Here is a 12,883-nt window from a genome sequence, read left to right on the forward strand (position 1 = left end):
CATAGTTTACAAACATCATCTAACTAACTTGGCTCCTAAAAAGGAAATTCACCCATCAGACCAATTTAGCTACTGAATAATACTGGACAATTTAACACATAACTGCACATGCAGATAGAGTGACCAGGTTCTGCATTTTTCTTTAACAATTATAAAAAATACAACAGAAAGCCAAAATTGCCAGCTGGATGAAATAGCTCAGTTGGGAGAGCAGTAGACTGAAGATCTAAAGGTCCCTGGTTCAATCCCGGGTTTAGGCACATTTTGAACTTCTGCTTTGCATGCCACAAATGCTATTTGGAGTCAACTCATATTGACGTTGTTTATAATGATCAAAACCTTTTATCAAGCTGATCGAAAAGACAACCATTTCAACATATTTTTTACATTCTGTCTTTCTGTCAAACTTGCTTCCACCTCTCTTGTATTCAACTTTACCTGCTTTATTTGCCAATTCTTCCTTTAATTGAAAGTAAAGCTTTGCCTGCATCAGCCTCGAGTTCCCCTTATACAAAACTGTTAGTAGTCAGATGACCTAGTTTGCCTACCCTCGCCATATAGGTCTGTGTCTCTGAGTATAAGTCCATTCATAGTTTACAAACATCTTCTAACTAACTTGGCTCCTAAAAAGGAAATTCACCCATCAGACCAATTTAGCTGCTGAATAATATTGGACAATTTAACACATAACTGCACATGCAGATAGAATGACCAGGGTCTGCATTTATCTTTAACAATTATCAAAAATACAACAGAAAGCCAAAATGGCCAGCTGGATGAAATAGCTCAGTTGGGAGAGTGTTAGATTGAAAATCTAAAAGTCCCTTGTTCAATGCTGGGTTTCGGAAAAGTCTGAGAGGTTTCTTGCTTCTCACAAAATATTTCTTGGTATCAGCTCAAGTTTTTCTTTCTTTATTTATCAAAATATTTGATCAACTGATCGACAACATGATCAATTCAACATAGAATTGTCTTTCTGTCCTCCTTCTAAATTTGCTTCCACCTCTCTTGCATTCAGCTTCGACTACAAATGTTTCCTATTTCATGCTTTTTTGTAAAGTAAACTCTTGTCTGCATCAGCTTCCACTTCTCCTTGAACACAGATGTCAGTATTCAGATGACATAGCTTACCTACTCAGGCCAAATACCTCTGTGTAATATGGTGCTAGTCCATTCAGAGTAAAAAAAAAAGCTACCTAACCTGGATCCGAAAAATGCTATTTACCTATTGCACCCGTTAACTGATGAATGATACAGGACATCTTAAAACATAGCTCTAGCATGAGGTTGAGCATCTATTTTCTTGGGAAGTTTAAAAGAAAGGATGAAGACCCAAACTACCAGCAGGCCGAAATAGCTCAGTTGGGAGAGCGTTAGACTGAAGATCTAAAGGTCCCTGGTTCAATCCCGGGTTTCGGCACAATTTCAACTTCTGCTTTTCATGTCACAAAAGCTGTTTGTGTTGTTGATCAGATTGATAAAAGGTTTTGATAAAGAAGAGCGTTGATTTAACTCCAATCAATTCAACATATTATTTACTTTCTGTCTTCCTTTCAAACTTGCTTCCACCTCTCTTGTATTCAACTATGCCTCATTTATTTGCAACTTCTTGCTTTATTTTAAAGTAAAGCTTTGCCTGCATCAGCCTCCAATTCCCCTTATACAAAACTGTCAGTAGTCAGATGACATAGCTTGTACACCCTGGCCATATAGGTCTGTGTTTCAGAGTATAAGTCAATTCAGAGTTTAGAAAAAAAAATTCTACCTACATTGTCCCCTAAAAAGGATATTCACTCATCAGACCAAGTTACCTGCTGAATGATACTGGACACTTTAACACATAACTATAAACGAAAATAGAATGACCAGGTTCTGTATGTATCGTCTACAATTATTAATAATACATCAGGAGGCCACAGGGACTTGTTGGCTGAAATATCTCAGTTGGGAGATCGTTAGACTGAAGAGCTTAAGGTACCTGATTCAATCCTGACTTTCAGCACAGTGCGAGGGGATCCTACATTGTTGCAAAATATTTCTTGAAATCAGCTCTAGTTTTTTTTTCTTTATTTCTCAAAATATTTTATCAACTGATCAACAACATGATAACTTCAACAAAAAGTTGTCTTTCTGTCCTCCTTCTAAACTTGCTTCCACCTCTCTTGCCATCAGCTTTGATGACGAATTTATCCCATTTTATACTTTTTTCAAAGTAAACTCTTGTCTGCATCAGCTTTCACTTCTCCTTGAACAAAGTTGTCAGTATTGAGATGACATAGCTTACCTACTCAGGCGACATACGTCTGTGTAATACAGTGCTGGTCCACTTAGAGTTTTAAAAGAAAAACGACCTAACATTTATCCCAAAAACGCTACTCACCCATTTCACCAGTTAGCTGCTGAACAATGCAGGACACATTAAAACACAGCTCTAACCTCAGATTGAAAATCCAGGTTCTGCATCTCTGTTCTGGGATTGTTCAAAAAAAGAGGCTGAATGCTATAGCTGCTGGCAGGCCGAAATAGCTCAGTTGGGAGAGCGTTAGACTAAAGATCTAAAGGTCCCTGGTTCGATCCTGGGTTTCGGCACGTTTTGAACTTCTGCTTTGCATGCCACAAAGACTATTTTGAGTCAACTCATATTGACTTTGTTTATAATGATCAAAACATTTTATCAAGATAATCGACAATACAATTAATTCAACATATTATTTACTTTCTGTCTTTCTTTGAAACTTGCTTCCACCTCTCTTGTATTCAACTTTGCCTCCTTTATTTCCCAATTCTTCCTTTAATTGAAAGTAAAGCTTTGCCTGCATCAGCCTCCAGTTCCCCTTATACAAAACTGTTAGTAGTCAGATGACCTAGCTTGCCGACCCTCGCCATATAGGTCTGTGTTTCTGAGTATAAGTCCATTCATAGTTTACAAACATCATCTAACTAACTTGGCTCCTAAAAAGGAAATTCACCCATCAGACCAATTTAGCTACTGAATAATACTGGACAATTTAACACATAACTGCACATGCAGATAGAGTGACCAGGTTCTGCATTTTTCTTTAACAATTATAAAAAATACAACAGAAAGCCAAAATTGCCAGCTGGATGAAATAGCTCAGTTGGGAGAGCAGTAGACTGAAGATCTAAAGGTCCCTGGTTCAATCCCGGGTTTAGGCACATTTTGAACTTCTGCTTTGCATGCCACAAATGCTATTTGGAGTCAACTCATATTGACGTTGTTTATAATGATCAAAACCTTTTATCAAGCTGATCGAAAAGACAACCATTTCAACATATTTTTTACATTCTGTCTTTCTGTCAAACTTGCTTCCACCTCTCTTGTATTCAACTTTACCTGCTTTATTTGCCAATTCTTCCTTTAATTGAAAGTAAAGCTTTGCCTGCATCAGCCTCGAGTTCCCCTTATACAAAACTGTTAGTAGTCAGATGACCTAGTTTGCCTACCCTCGCCATATAGGTCTGTGTCTCTGAGTATAAGTCCATTCATAGTTTACAAACATCTTCTAACTAACTTGGCTCCTAAAAAGGAAATTCACCCATCAGACCAATTTAGCTGCTGAATAATATTGGACAATTTAACACATAACTGCACATGCAGATAGAATGACCAGGGTCTGCATTTATCTTTAACAATTATCAAAAATACAACAGAAAGCCAAAATGGCCAGCTGGATGAAATAGCTCAGTTGGGAGAGTGTTAGATTGAAAATCTAAAAGTCCCTTGTTCAATGCTGGGTTTCGGAAAAGTCTGAGAGGTTTCTTGCTTCTCACAAAATATTTCTTGGTATCAGCTCAAGTTTTTCTTTCTTTATTTATCAAAATATTTGATCAACTGATCGACAACATGATCAATTCAACATAGAATTGTCTTTCTGTCCTCCTTCTAAATTTGCTTCCACCTCTCTTGCATTCAGCTTCGACTACAAATGTTTCCTATTTCATGCTTTTTTGTAAAGTAAACTCTTGTCTGCATCAGCTTCCACTTCTCCTTGAACACAGATGTCAGTATTCAGATGACATAGCTTACCTACTCAGGCCAAATACCTCTGTGTAATATGGTGCTAGTCCATTCAGAGTAAAAAAAAAAGCTACCTAACCTGGATCCGAAAAATGCTATTTACCTATTGCACCCGTTAACTGATGAATGATACAGGACATCTTAAAACATAGCTCTAGCATGAGGTTGAGCATCTATTTTCTTGGGAAGTTTAAAAGAAAGGATGAAGACCCAAACTACCAGCAGGCCGAAATAGCTCAGTTGGGAGAGCGTTAGACTGAAGATCTAAAGGTCCCTGGTTCAATCCCGGGTTTCGGCACAATTTCAACTTCTGCTTTTCATGTCACAAAAGCTGTTTGTGTTGTTGATCAGATTGATAAAAGGTTTTGATAAAGAAGAGCGTTGATTTAACTCCAATCAATTCAACATATTATTTACTTTCTGTCTTCCTTTCAAACTTGCTTCCACCTCTCTTGTATTCAACTATGCCTCATTTATTTGCAACTTCTTGCTTTATTTTAAAGTAAAGCTTTGCCTGCATCAGCCTCCAATTCCCCTTATACAAAACTGTCAGTAGTCAGATGACATAGCTTGTACACCCTGGCCATATAGGTCTGTGTTTCAGAGTATAAGTCAATTCAGAGTTTAGAAAAAAAAATTCTACCTACATTGTCCCCTAAAAAGGATATTCACTCATCAGACCAAGTTACCTGCTGAATGATACTGGACACTTTAACACATAACTATAAACGAAAATAGAATGACCAGGTTCTGTATGTATCGTCTACAATTATTAATAATACATCAGGAGGCCACAGGGACTTGTTGGCTGAAATATCTCAGTTGGGAGATCGTTAGACTGAAGAGCTTAAGGTACCTGATTCAATCCTGACTTTCAGCACAGTGCGAGGGGATCCTACATTGTTGCAAAATATTTCTTGAAATCAGCTCTAGTTTTTTTTTCTTTATTTCTCAAAATATTTTATCAACTGATCAACAACATGATAACTTCAACAAAAAGTTGTCTTTCTGTCCTCCTTCTAAACTTGCTTCCACCTCTCTTGCCATCAGCTTTGATGACGAATTTATCCCATTTTATACTTTTTTCAAAGTAAACTCTTGTCTGCATCAGCTTTCACTTCTCCTTGAACAAAGTTGTCAGTATTGAGATGACATAGCTTACCTACTCAGGCGACATACGTCTGTGTAATACAGTGCTGGTCCACTTAGAGTTTTAAAAGAAAAACGACCTAACATTTATCCCAAAAACGCTACTCACCCATTTCACCAGTTAGCTGCTGAACAATGCAGGACACATTAAAACACAGCTCTAACCTCAGATTGAAAATCCAGGTTCTGCATCTCTGTTCTGGGATTGTTCAAAAAAAGAGGCTGAATGCTATAGCTGCTGGCAGGCCGAAATAGCTCAGTTGGGAGAGCGTTAGACTAAAGATCTAAAGGTCCCTGGTTCGATCCTGGGTTTCGGCACGTTTTGAACTTCTGCTTTGCATGCCACAAAGACTATTTTGAGTCAACTCATATTGACTTTGTTTATAATGATCAAAACATTTTATCAAGATAATCGACAATACAATTAATTCAACATATTATTTACTTTCTGTCTTTCTTTCAAACTTGCTTCCACCTCTCTTGTATTCAACTTTGCCTCCTTTATTTCCCAATTCTTCCTTTAATTGAAAGTAAAGCTTTGCCTGCATCAGCCTCCAGTTCCCCTTATACAAAACTGTTAGTAGTCAGATGACCTAGCTTGCCGACCCTCGCCATATAGGTCTGTGTTTCTGAGTATAAGTCCATTCATAGTTTACAAACATCATCTAACTAACTTGGCTCCTAAAAAGGAAATTCACCCATCAGACCAATTTAGCTACTGAATAATACTGGACAATTTAACACATAACTGCACATGCAGATAGAGTGACCAGGTTCTGCATTTTTCTTTAACAATTATAAAAAATACAACAGAAAGCCAAAATTGCCAGCTGGATGAAATAGCTCAGTTGGGAGAGCAGTAGACTGAAGATCTAAAGAATCCCGGGTTTAGGCACATTTTGAACTTCTGCTTTGCATGCCACAAATGCTATTTGGAGTCAACTCATATTGACGTTGTTTATAATGATCAAAACCTTTTATCAAGCTGATCGATAAGACAACCATTTCAACATATTTTTTACATTCTGTCTTTCTGTCAAACTTGCTTCCACCTCTCTTGTATTCAACTTTACCTGCTTTATTTGCCAATTCTTCCTTTAATTGAAAGTAAAGCTTTGCCTACATCAGCCTCGAGTTCCCCTTATACAAAACTGTTAGTAGTCAGATGACCTAGTTTGCCTACCCTCGCCATATAGGTCTGTGTGTCTGAGTATAAGTCCATTCATAGTTTACAAACATCTTCTAACTAACTTGGCTCCTAAAAAGGAAATTCACCCATCAGAGCAATTTAGCTGCTGAATAATATTGGACAATTTAACACATACCTGCACATGCAGATAGAATGACCAGGGTCTGCATTTATCTTTAACAATTATCAAAAATACAACAGAAAGCCAAAATGGCCAGCTGGATGAAATAGCTCAGTTGGGAGAGTGTTAGATTGAAAATCTAAAAGTCCCTTGTTCAATGCTGGGTTTTGGAAAAGTCTGAGAGGTTTCTTGCTTCTCACAAAATATTTCTTGGTATCAGCTCAAGTTTTTCTTTCTTTATTTATCAAAATATTTGATCAACTGATCGACAACATGATCAATTCAACATAGAATTGTCTTTCTGTCCTCCTTCTAAATTTGCTTCCACCTCTCTTGCATTCAGCTTCGACTACAAATGTTTCCTATTTCATGCTTTTTTGTAAAGTAAACTCTTGTCTGCATCAGCTTCCACTTCTCCTTGAACACAGATTTCAGTATTCAGATGACATAGCTTACCTACTCAGGCCAAATACCTCTGTGTAATATGGTGCTAGTCCATTCAGAGTAAAAAAAAAAGCTACCTAACCTGGATCCGAAAAATGCTATTTACCTATTGCACCTGTTAACTGATGAATGATACAGGACATCTTAAAACATAGCTCTAGCATGAGGATGAGCATCTATTTTCTTGGGAAGTTTAAAAGAAAGGATGAAGACCCAAACTACCAGCAGGCCGAAATAGCTCAGTTGGGAGAGCGTTAGACTGAAGATCTAAAGGTCCCTGGTTCAATCCCGGGTTTCGGCACAATTTCAACTTCTGCTTTTCATGTCACAAAAGCTGTTTGGAGTTAAATCAACGCTCTTCTTTATCAAAACCTTTTATCAATCTGATCAACAACACAATCAATTCAACATATTATTTACTTTCTGTCTTCCTTTCAAACTTGCTTCCACCTCTCTTGTATTCAACTATGCCTCATTTATTTGAAACTTCTTGCTTTATTTTAAAGTAAAGCTTTGCCTGCATCAGCCTCCAATTCCCCTTATACAAAACTGTCAGTAGTCAGATGACATAGCTTGTACACCCTGGCCATATAGGTCTGTGTTTCAGAGTATAAGTCAATTCAGAGTTTAGAAAAAAAAATTCTACCTACATTGTCCCCTAAAAAGGATATTCACTCATCAGACCAAGTTACCTGCTGAATGATACTGGACACTTTAACACATAACTATAAACGAAAATAGAATGACCAGGTTCTGTATGTATCGTCTACAATTATTAATAATACATCAGGAGGCCACAGGGACTTGTTGGCTGAAATATCTCAGTTGGGAGATCGTTAGACTGAAGAGCTTAAGGTACCTGATTCAATCCTGACTTTCAGCACAGTGCGAGGGGATCCTACATTCTTGCAAAATATTTCTTGAAATCAGCTCTAGGTTTTTTTTTCTTTATTTCTCAAAATATTTTATCAACTGATCAACAACATGATAACTTCAACAAAAAGTTGTCTTTCTGTCCTCCTTCTAAACTTGCTTCCACCTCTCTTGCCATCAGCTTTGATGACGAATTTATCCCATTTTATACTTTTTTCAAAGCAAACTCTTGTCTGCATCAGCTTTCACTTCTCCTTGAACAAAGTTGTCAGTATTGAGATGACATAGCTTACCTACTCAGGCGACATACGTCTGTGTAATACAGTGCTGGTCCACTTAGAGTTTTAAAAGAAAAACGACCTAACATTTATCCCAAAAACGCTACTCACCCATTTCACCAGTTAGCTGCTGAACAATGCAGGACACATTAAAACACAGCTCTAACCTCAGATTGAAAATCCAGGTTCTGCATCTCTGTTCTGGGATTGTTCAAAAAAAGAGGCTGAATACTATAGCTGCTGGCAGGCTGAAATAGCTCAGTTGGGAGAGCGTTAGACTGAAGATCTAAAGGTCCCTGGTTCGATCCCGGGTTTCGGCACATTTTGAACTTCTGCTTTGCATGCCACAAAGACTATTTTGAGTCAACTCATATTGACTTTGTTTATAATGATCAAAACCTTTTATCAAGATAATCGACAATACAATTAATTCAACATATTATTTACTTTCTGTCTTTCTTTCAAACTTGCTTCCACCTCTCTTGTATTCAACTTTGCCTCCTTTATTTCCCAATTCTTCCTTTAATTGAAAGTAAAGCTTTGCCTGCATCAGCCTCCAGTTCCCCTTATACAAAACTGTTAGTAGTCAGATGACCTAGCTTGCCGACCCTCGCCATATAGGTCTGTGTTTCTGAGTATAAGTCCATTCATAGTTTACAAACATCATCTAACTAACTTGGCTCCTAAAAAGGAAATTCACCCATCAGACCAATTTAGCTACTGAATAATACTGGACAATTTAACACATAACTGCACATGCAGATAGAGTGACCAGGTTCTGCATTTATCTTTAACAATTATAAAAAATACAACAGAAAGCCAAAATTGCCAGCTGGATGAAATAGCTCAGTTGGGAGAGCAGTAGACTGAAGATTTAAAGGTCCCTGGTTCAATCCCGGGTTTAGGCACATTTTGAACTTCTGCTTTGCATGCCACAAATGCTATTTGGAGTCAACTCATATTGACGTTGTTTATAATGATCAAAACCTTTTATCAAGCTGATCGATAAGACAACCATTTCAACATATTTTTTACATTCTGTCTTTCTGTCAAACTTGCTTCCACCTCTCTTGTATTCAACTTTACCTGCTTTATTTGCCAATTCTTCCTTTAATTGAAAGTAAAGCTTTGCCTGCATCAGCCTCGAGTTCCCCTTATACAAAACTGTTAGTAGTCAGATGACCTAGTTTGCCTACCCTCGCCATATAGGTCTGTGTGTCTGAGTATAAGTCCATTCATAGTTTACAAACATCTTCTAACTAACTTGGCTCCTAAAAAGGAAATTCACCCATCAGACCAATTTAGCTGCTGAATAATATTGGACAATTTAACACATAACTGCACATGCAGATAGAATGACCAGGGTCTGCATTTATCTTTAACAATTATCAAAAATACAACAGAAAGCCAAAATGGCCAGCTGGATGAAATAGCTCAGTTGGGAGAGTGTTAGATTGAAAATCTAAAAGTCCCTTGTTCAATGCTGGGTTTCGGAAAAGTCTGAGAGGTTTCTTGCTTCTCACAAAATATTTCTTGGTATCAGCTCAAGTTTTTCTTTCTTTATTTATCAAAATATTTGATCAACTGATCGACAACATGATCAATTCAACATAGAATTGTCTTTCTGTCCTCCTTCTAAATTTGCTTCCACCTCTCTTGCATTCAGCTTCGACTACAAATGTTTCCTATTTCATGCTTTTTTGTAAAGTAAACTCTTGTCTGCATCAGCTTCCACTTCTCCTTGAACACAGATTTCAGTATTCAGATGACATAGCTTACCTACTCAGGCCAAATACCTCTGTGTAATATGGTGCTAGTCCATTCAGAGTAAAAAACAAAAGCTACCTAACCTGGATCCGAAAAATGCTATTTACCTATTGCACCCGTTAACTGATGAATGATACAGGACATCTTAAAACATAGCTCTAGCATGAGGTTGAGCATCTATTTTCTTGGGAAGTTTAAAAGAAAGGATGAAGACCCAAACTACCAGCAGGCCGAAATAGCTCAGTTGGGAGAGCGTTAGACTGAAGATCTAAAGGTCCCTGGTTCAATCCCGGGTTTCGGCACAATTTCAACTTCTGCTTTTCATGTCACAAAAGCTGTTTGGAGTTAAATCAACGCTCTTCTTTATCAAAACCTTTTATCAATCTGATCAACAACACAATCAATTCAACATATTATTTACTTTCTGTCTTCCTTTCAAACTTGCTTCCACCTCTCTTGTATTCAACTATGCCTCATTTATTTGAAACTTCTTGCTTTATTTTAAAGTAAAGCTTTGCCTGCATCAGCCTCCAATTCCCCTTATACAAAACTGTCAGTAGTCAGATGACATAGCTTGTACACCCTGGCCATATAGGTCTGTGTTTCAGAGTATAAGTCAATTCAGAGTTTAGAAAAAAAAATTCTACCTACATTGTCCCCTAAAAAGGATATTCACTCATCAGACCAAGTTACCTGCTGAATGATACTGGACACTTTAACACATAACTATAAACGAAAATAGAATGACCAGGTTCTGTATGTATCGTCTACAATTATTAATAATACATCAGGAGGCCACAGGGACTTGTTGGCTGAAATATCTCAGTTGGGAGATCGTTAGACTGAAGAGCTTAAGGTACCTGATTCAATCCTGACTTTCAGCACAGTGCGAGGGGATCCTACATTCTTGCAAAATATTTCTTGAAATCAGCTCTAGGTTTTTTTTCCTTTATTTCTCAAAATATTTTATCAACTGATCAACAACATGATAACTTCAACAAAAAGTTGTCTTTCTGTCCTCCTTCTAAACTTGCTTCCACCTCTCTTGCCATCAGCTTTGATGACGAATTTATCCCATTTTATACTTTTTTCAAAGCAAACTCTTGTCTGCATCAGCTTTCACTTCTCCTTGAACAAAGTTGTCAGTATTGAGATGACATAGCTTACCTACTCAGGCGACATACGTCTGTGTAATACAGTGCTGGTCCACTTAGAGTTTTAAAAGAAAAACGACCTAACATTTATCCCAAAAACGCTACTCACCCTTTCACCAGTTAGCTGCTGAACAATGCAGGACACATTAAAACACAGCTCTAACCTCAGATTGAAAATCCAGGTTCTGCATCTCTGTTCTGGGATTGTTCAAAAAAAGAGGCTGAATACTATAGCTGCTGGCAGGCCGAAATAGCTCAGTTGGGAGAGCGTTAGACTGAAGATCTAAAGGTCCCTGGTTCGATCCCGGGTTTGGGCACATTTTGAACTTCTGCTTTGCATGCCACAAAGACTATTTTGAGTCAACTCATATTGACTTTGTTTATAATGATCAAAACCTTTTATCAAGATAATCGACAATACAATTAATTCAACATATTATTTACTTTCTGTCTTTCTTTCAAACTTGCTTCCACCTCTCTTGTATTCAACTTTGCCTCCTTTATTTCCCAATTCTTCCTTTAATTGAAAGTAAAGCTTTGCCTGCATCAGCCTCCAGTTCCCCTTATACAAAACTGTTAGTAGTAAGATGACCTAGCTTGCCGACCCTCGCCATATAGGTCTGTGTTTCTGAGTATAAGTCCATTCATAGTTTACAAACATCATCTAACTAACTTGGCTCCTAAAAAGGAAATTCACCCATCAGACCAATTTAGCTACTGAATAATACTGGACAATTTAACACATAACTGCACATGCAGATAGAGTGACCAGGTTCTGCATTTATCTTTAACAATTATAAAAAATACAACAGAAAGCCAAAATTGCCAGCTGGATGAAATAGCTCAGTTGGGAGAGCAGTAGACTGAAGATTTAAAGGTCCCTGGTTCAATCCCGGGTTTAGGCACATTTTGAACTTCTGCTTTGCATGCCACAAATGCTATTTGGAGTCAACTCATATTGACGTTGTTTATAATGATCAAAACCTTTTATCAAGCTGATCGATAAGACAACCATTTCAACATATTTTTTACATTCTGTCTTTCTGTCAAACTTGCTTCCACCTCTCTTGTATTCAACTTTACCTGCTTTATTTGCCAATTCTTCCTTTAATTGAAAGTAAAGCTTTGCCTGCATCAGCCTCGAGTTCCCCTTATACAAAACTGTTAGTAGTCAGATGACCTAGTTTGCCTACCCTCGCCATATAGGTCTGTGTGTCTGAGTATAAGTCCATTCATAGTTTACAAACATCTTCTAACTAACTTGGCTCCTAAAAAGGAAATTCACCCATCAGACCAATTTAGCTGCTGAATAATATTGGACAATTTAACACATAACTGCACATGCAGATAGAATGACCAGGGTCTGCATTTATCTTTAACAATTATCAAAAATACAACAGAAAGCCAAAATGGCCAGCTGGATGAAATAGCTCAGTTGGGAGAGTGTTAGATTGAAAATCTAAAAGTCCCTTGTTCAATGCTGGGTTTCGGAAAAGTCTGAGAGGTTTCTTGCTTCTCACAAAATATTTCTTGGTATCAGCTCAAGTTTTTCTTTCTTTATTTATCAAAATATTTGATCAACTGATCGACAACATGATCAATTCAACATAGAATTGTCTTTCTGTCCTCCTTCTAAATTTGCTTCCACCTCTCTTGCATTCAGCTTCGACTACAAATGTTTCCTATTTCATGCTTTTTTGTAAAGTAAACTCTTGTCTGCATCAGCTTCCACTTCTCCTTGAACACAGATTTCAGTATTCAGATGACATAGCTTACCTACTCAGGCCAAATACCTCTGTGTAATATGGTGCTAGTCCATTCAGAGTAAAAAACAAAAGCTACCTAACCTGGATCCGAAAAATGCTATTT

At 37.5% G+C, this 12,883-nt stretch overlaps 7 non-coding genes across 7 annotated transcripts; all 7 read left to right on the forward strand.

Moving 5' to 3' along the window:
* The first annotated feature begins 1,347 nt into the window (after window positions 1-1,347).
* TRNAF-GAA (transfer RNA phenylalanine (anticodon GAA)) lies at window positions 1,348-1,420 on the forward strand. The gene has a single exon. It is a non-coding gene; the product is annotated as a tRNA-Phe (tRNA).
* Window positions 1,421-2,516: 1,096 nt separating this feature from the next.
* TRNAF-AAA (transfer RNA phenylalanine (anticodon AAA)) lies at window positions 2,517-2,589 on the forward strand. Its single transcript has one exon. It is a non-coding gene; the product is annotated as a tRNA-Phe (tRNA).
* Window positions 2,590-4,264: 1,675 nt separating this feature from the next.
* On the forward strand, window positions 4,265-4,337 carry TRNAF-GAA (transfer RNA phenylalanine (anticodon GAA)). Its single transcript has one exon. It is a non-coding gene; the product is annotated as a tRNA-Phe (tRNA).
* A 1,096-nt stretch (window positions 4,338-5,433) lies between these two features.
* TRNAF-AAA (transfer RNA phenylalanine (anticodon AAA)) lies at window positions 5,434-5,506 on the forward strand. The gene has a single exon. It is a non-coding gene; the product is annotated as a tRNA-Phe (tRNA).
* A 1,664-nt stretch (window positions 5,507-7,170) lies between these two features.
* TRNAF-GAA (transfer RNA phenylalanine (anticodon GAA)) lies at window positions 7,171-7,243 on the forward strand. The gene has a single exon. It is a non-coding gene; the product is annotated as a tRNA-Phe (tRNA).
* Window positions 7,244-8,340: 1,097 nt separating this feature from the next.
* Window positions 8,341-8,413, forward strand: TRNAF-GAA (transfer RNA phenylalanine (anticodon GAA)). The gene has a single exon. It is a non-coding gene; the product is annotated as a tRNA-Phe (tRNA).
* Window positions 8,414-10,089: 1,676 nt separating this feature from the next.
* TRNAF-GAA (transfer RNA phenylalanine (anticodon GAA)) lies at window positions 10,090-10,162 on the forward strand. Its single transcript has one exon. It is a non-coding gene; the product is annotated as a tRNA-Phe (tRNA).
* The last annotated feature ends 2,721 nt before the right edge of the window (window positions 10,163-12,883 follow it).

The sequence above is a fragment of the Triturus cristatus genome, chromosome 8 (genome assembly GCF_964204655.1).
Source record: "Triturus cristatus chromosome 8, aTriCri1.1, whole genome shotgun sequence".
Taxonomy (NCBI): Eukaryota; Metazoa; Chordata; class Amphibia; order Caudata; family Salamandridae; genus Triturus; species Triturus cristatus.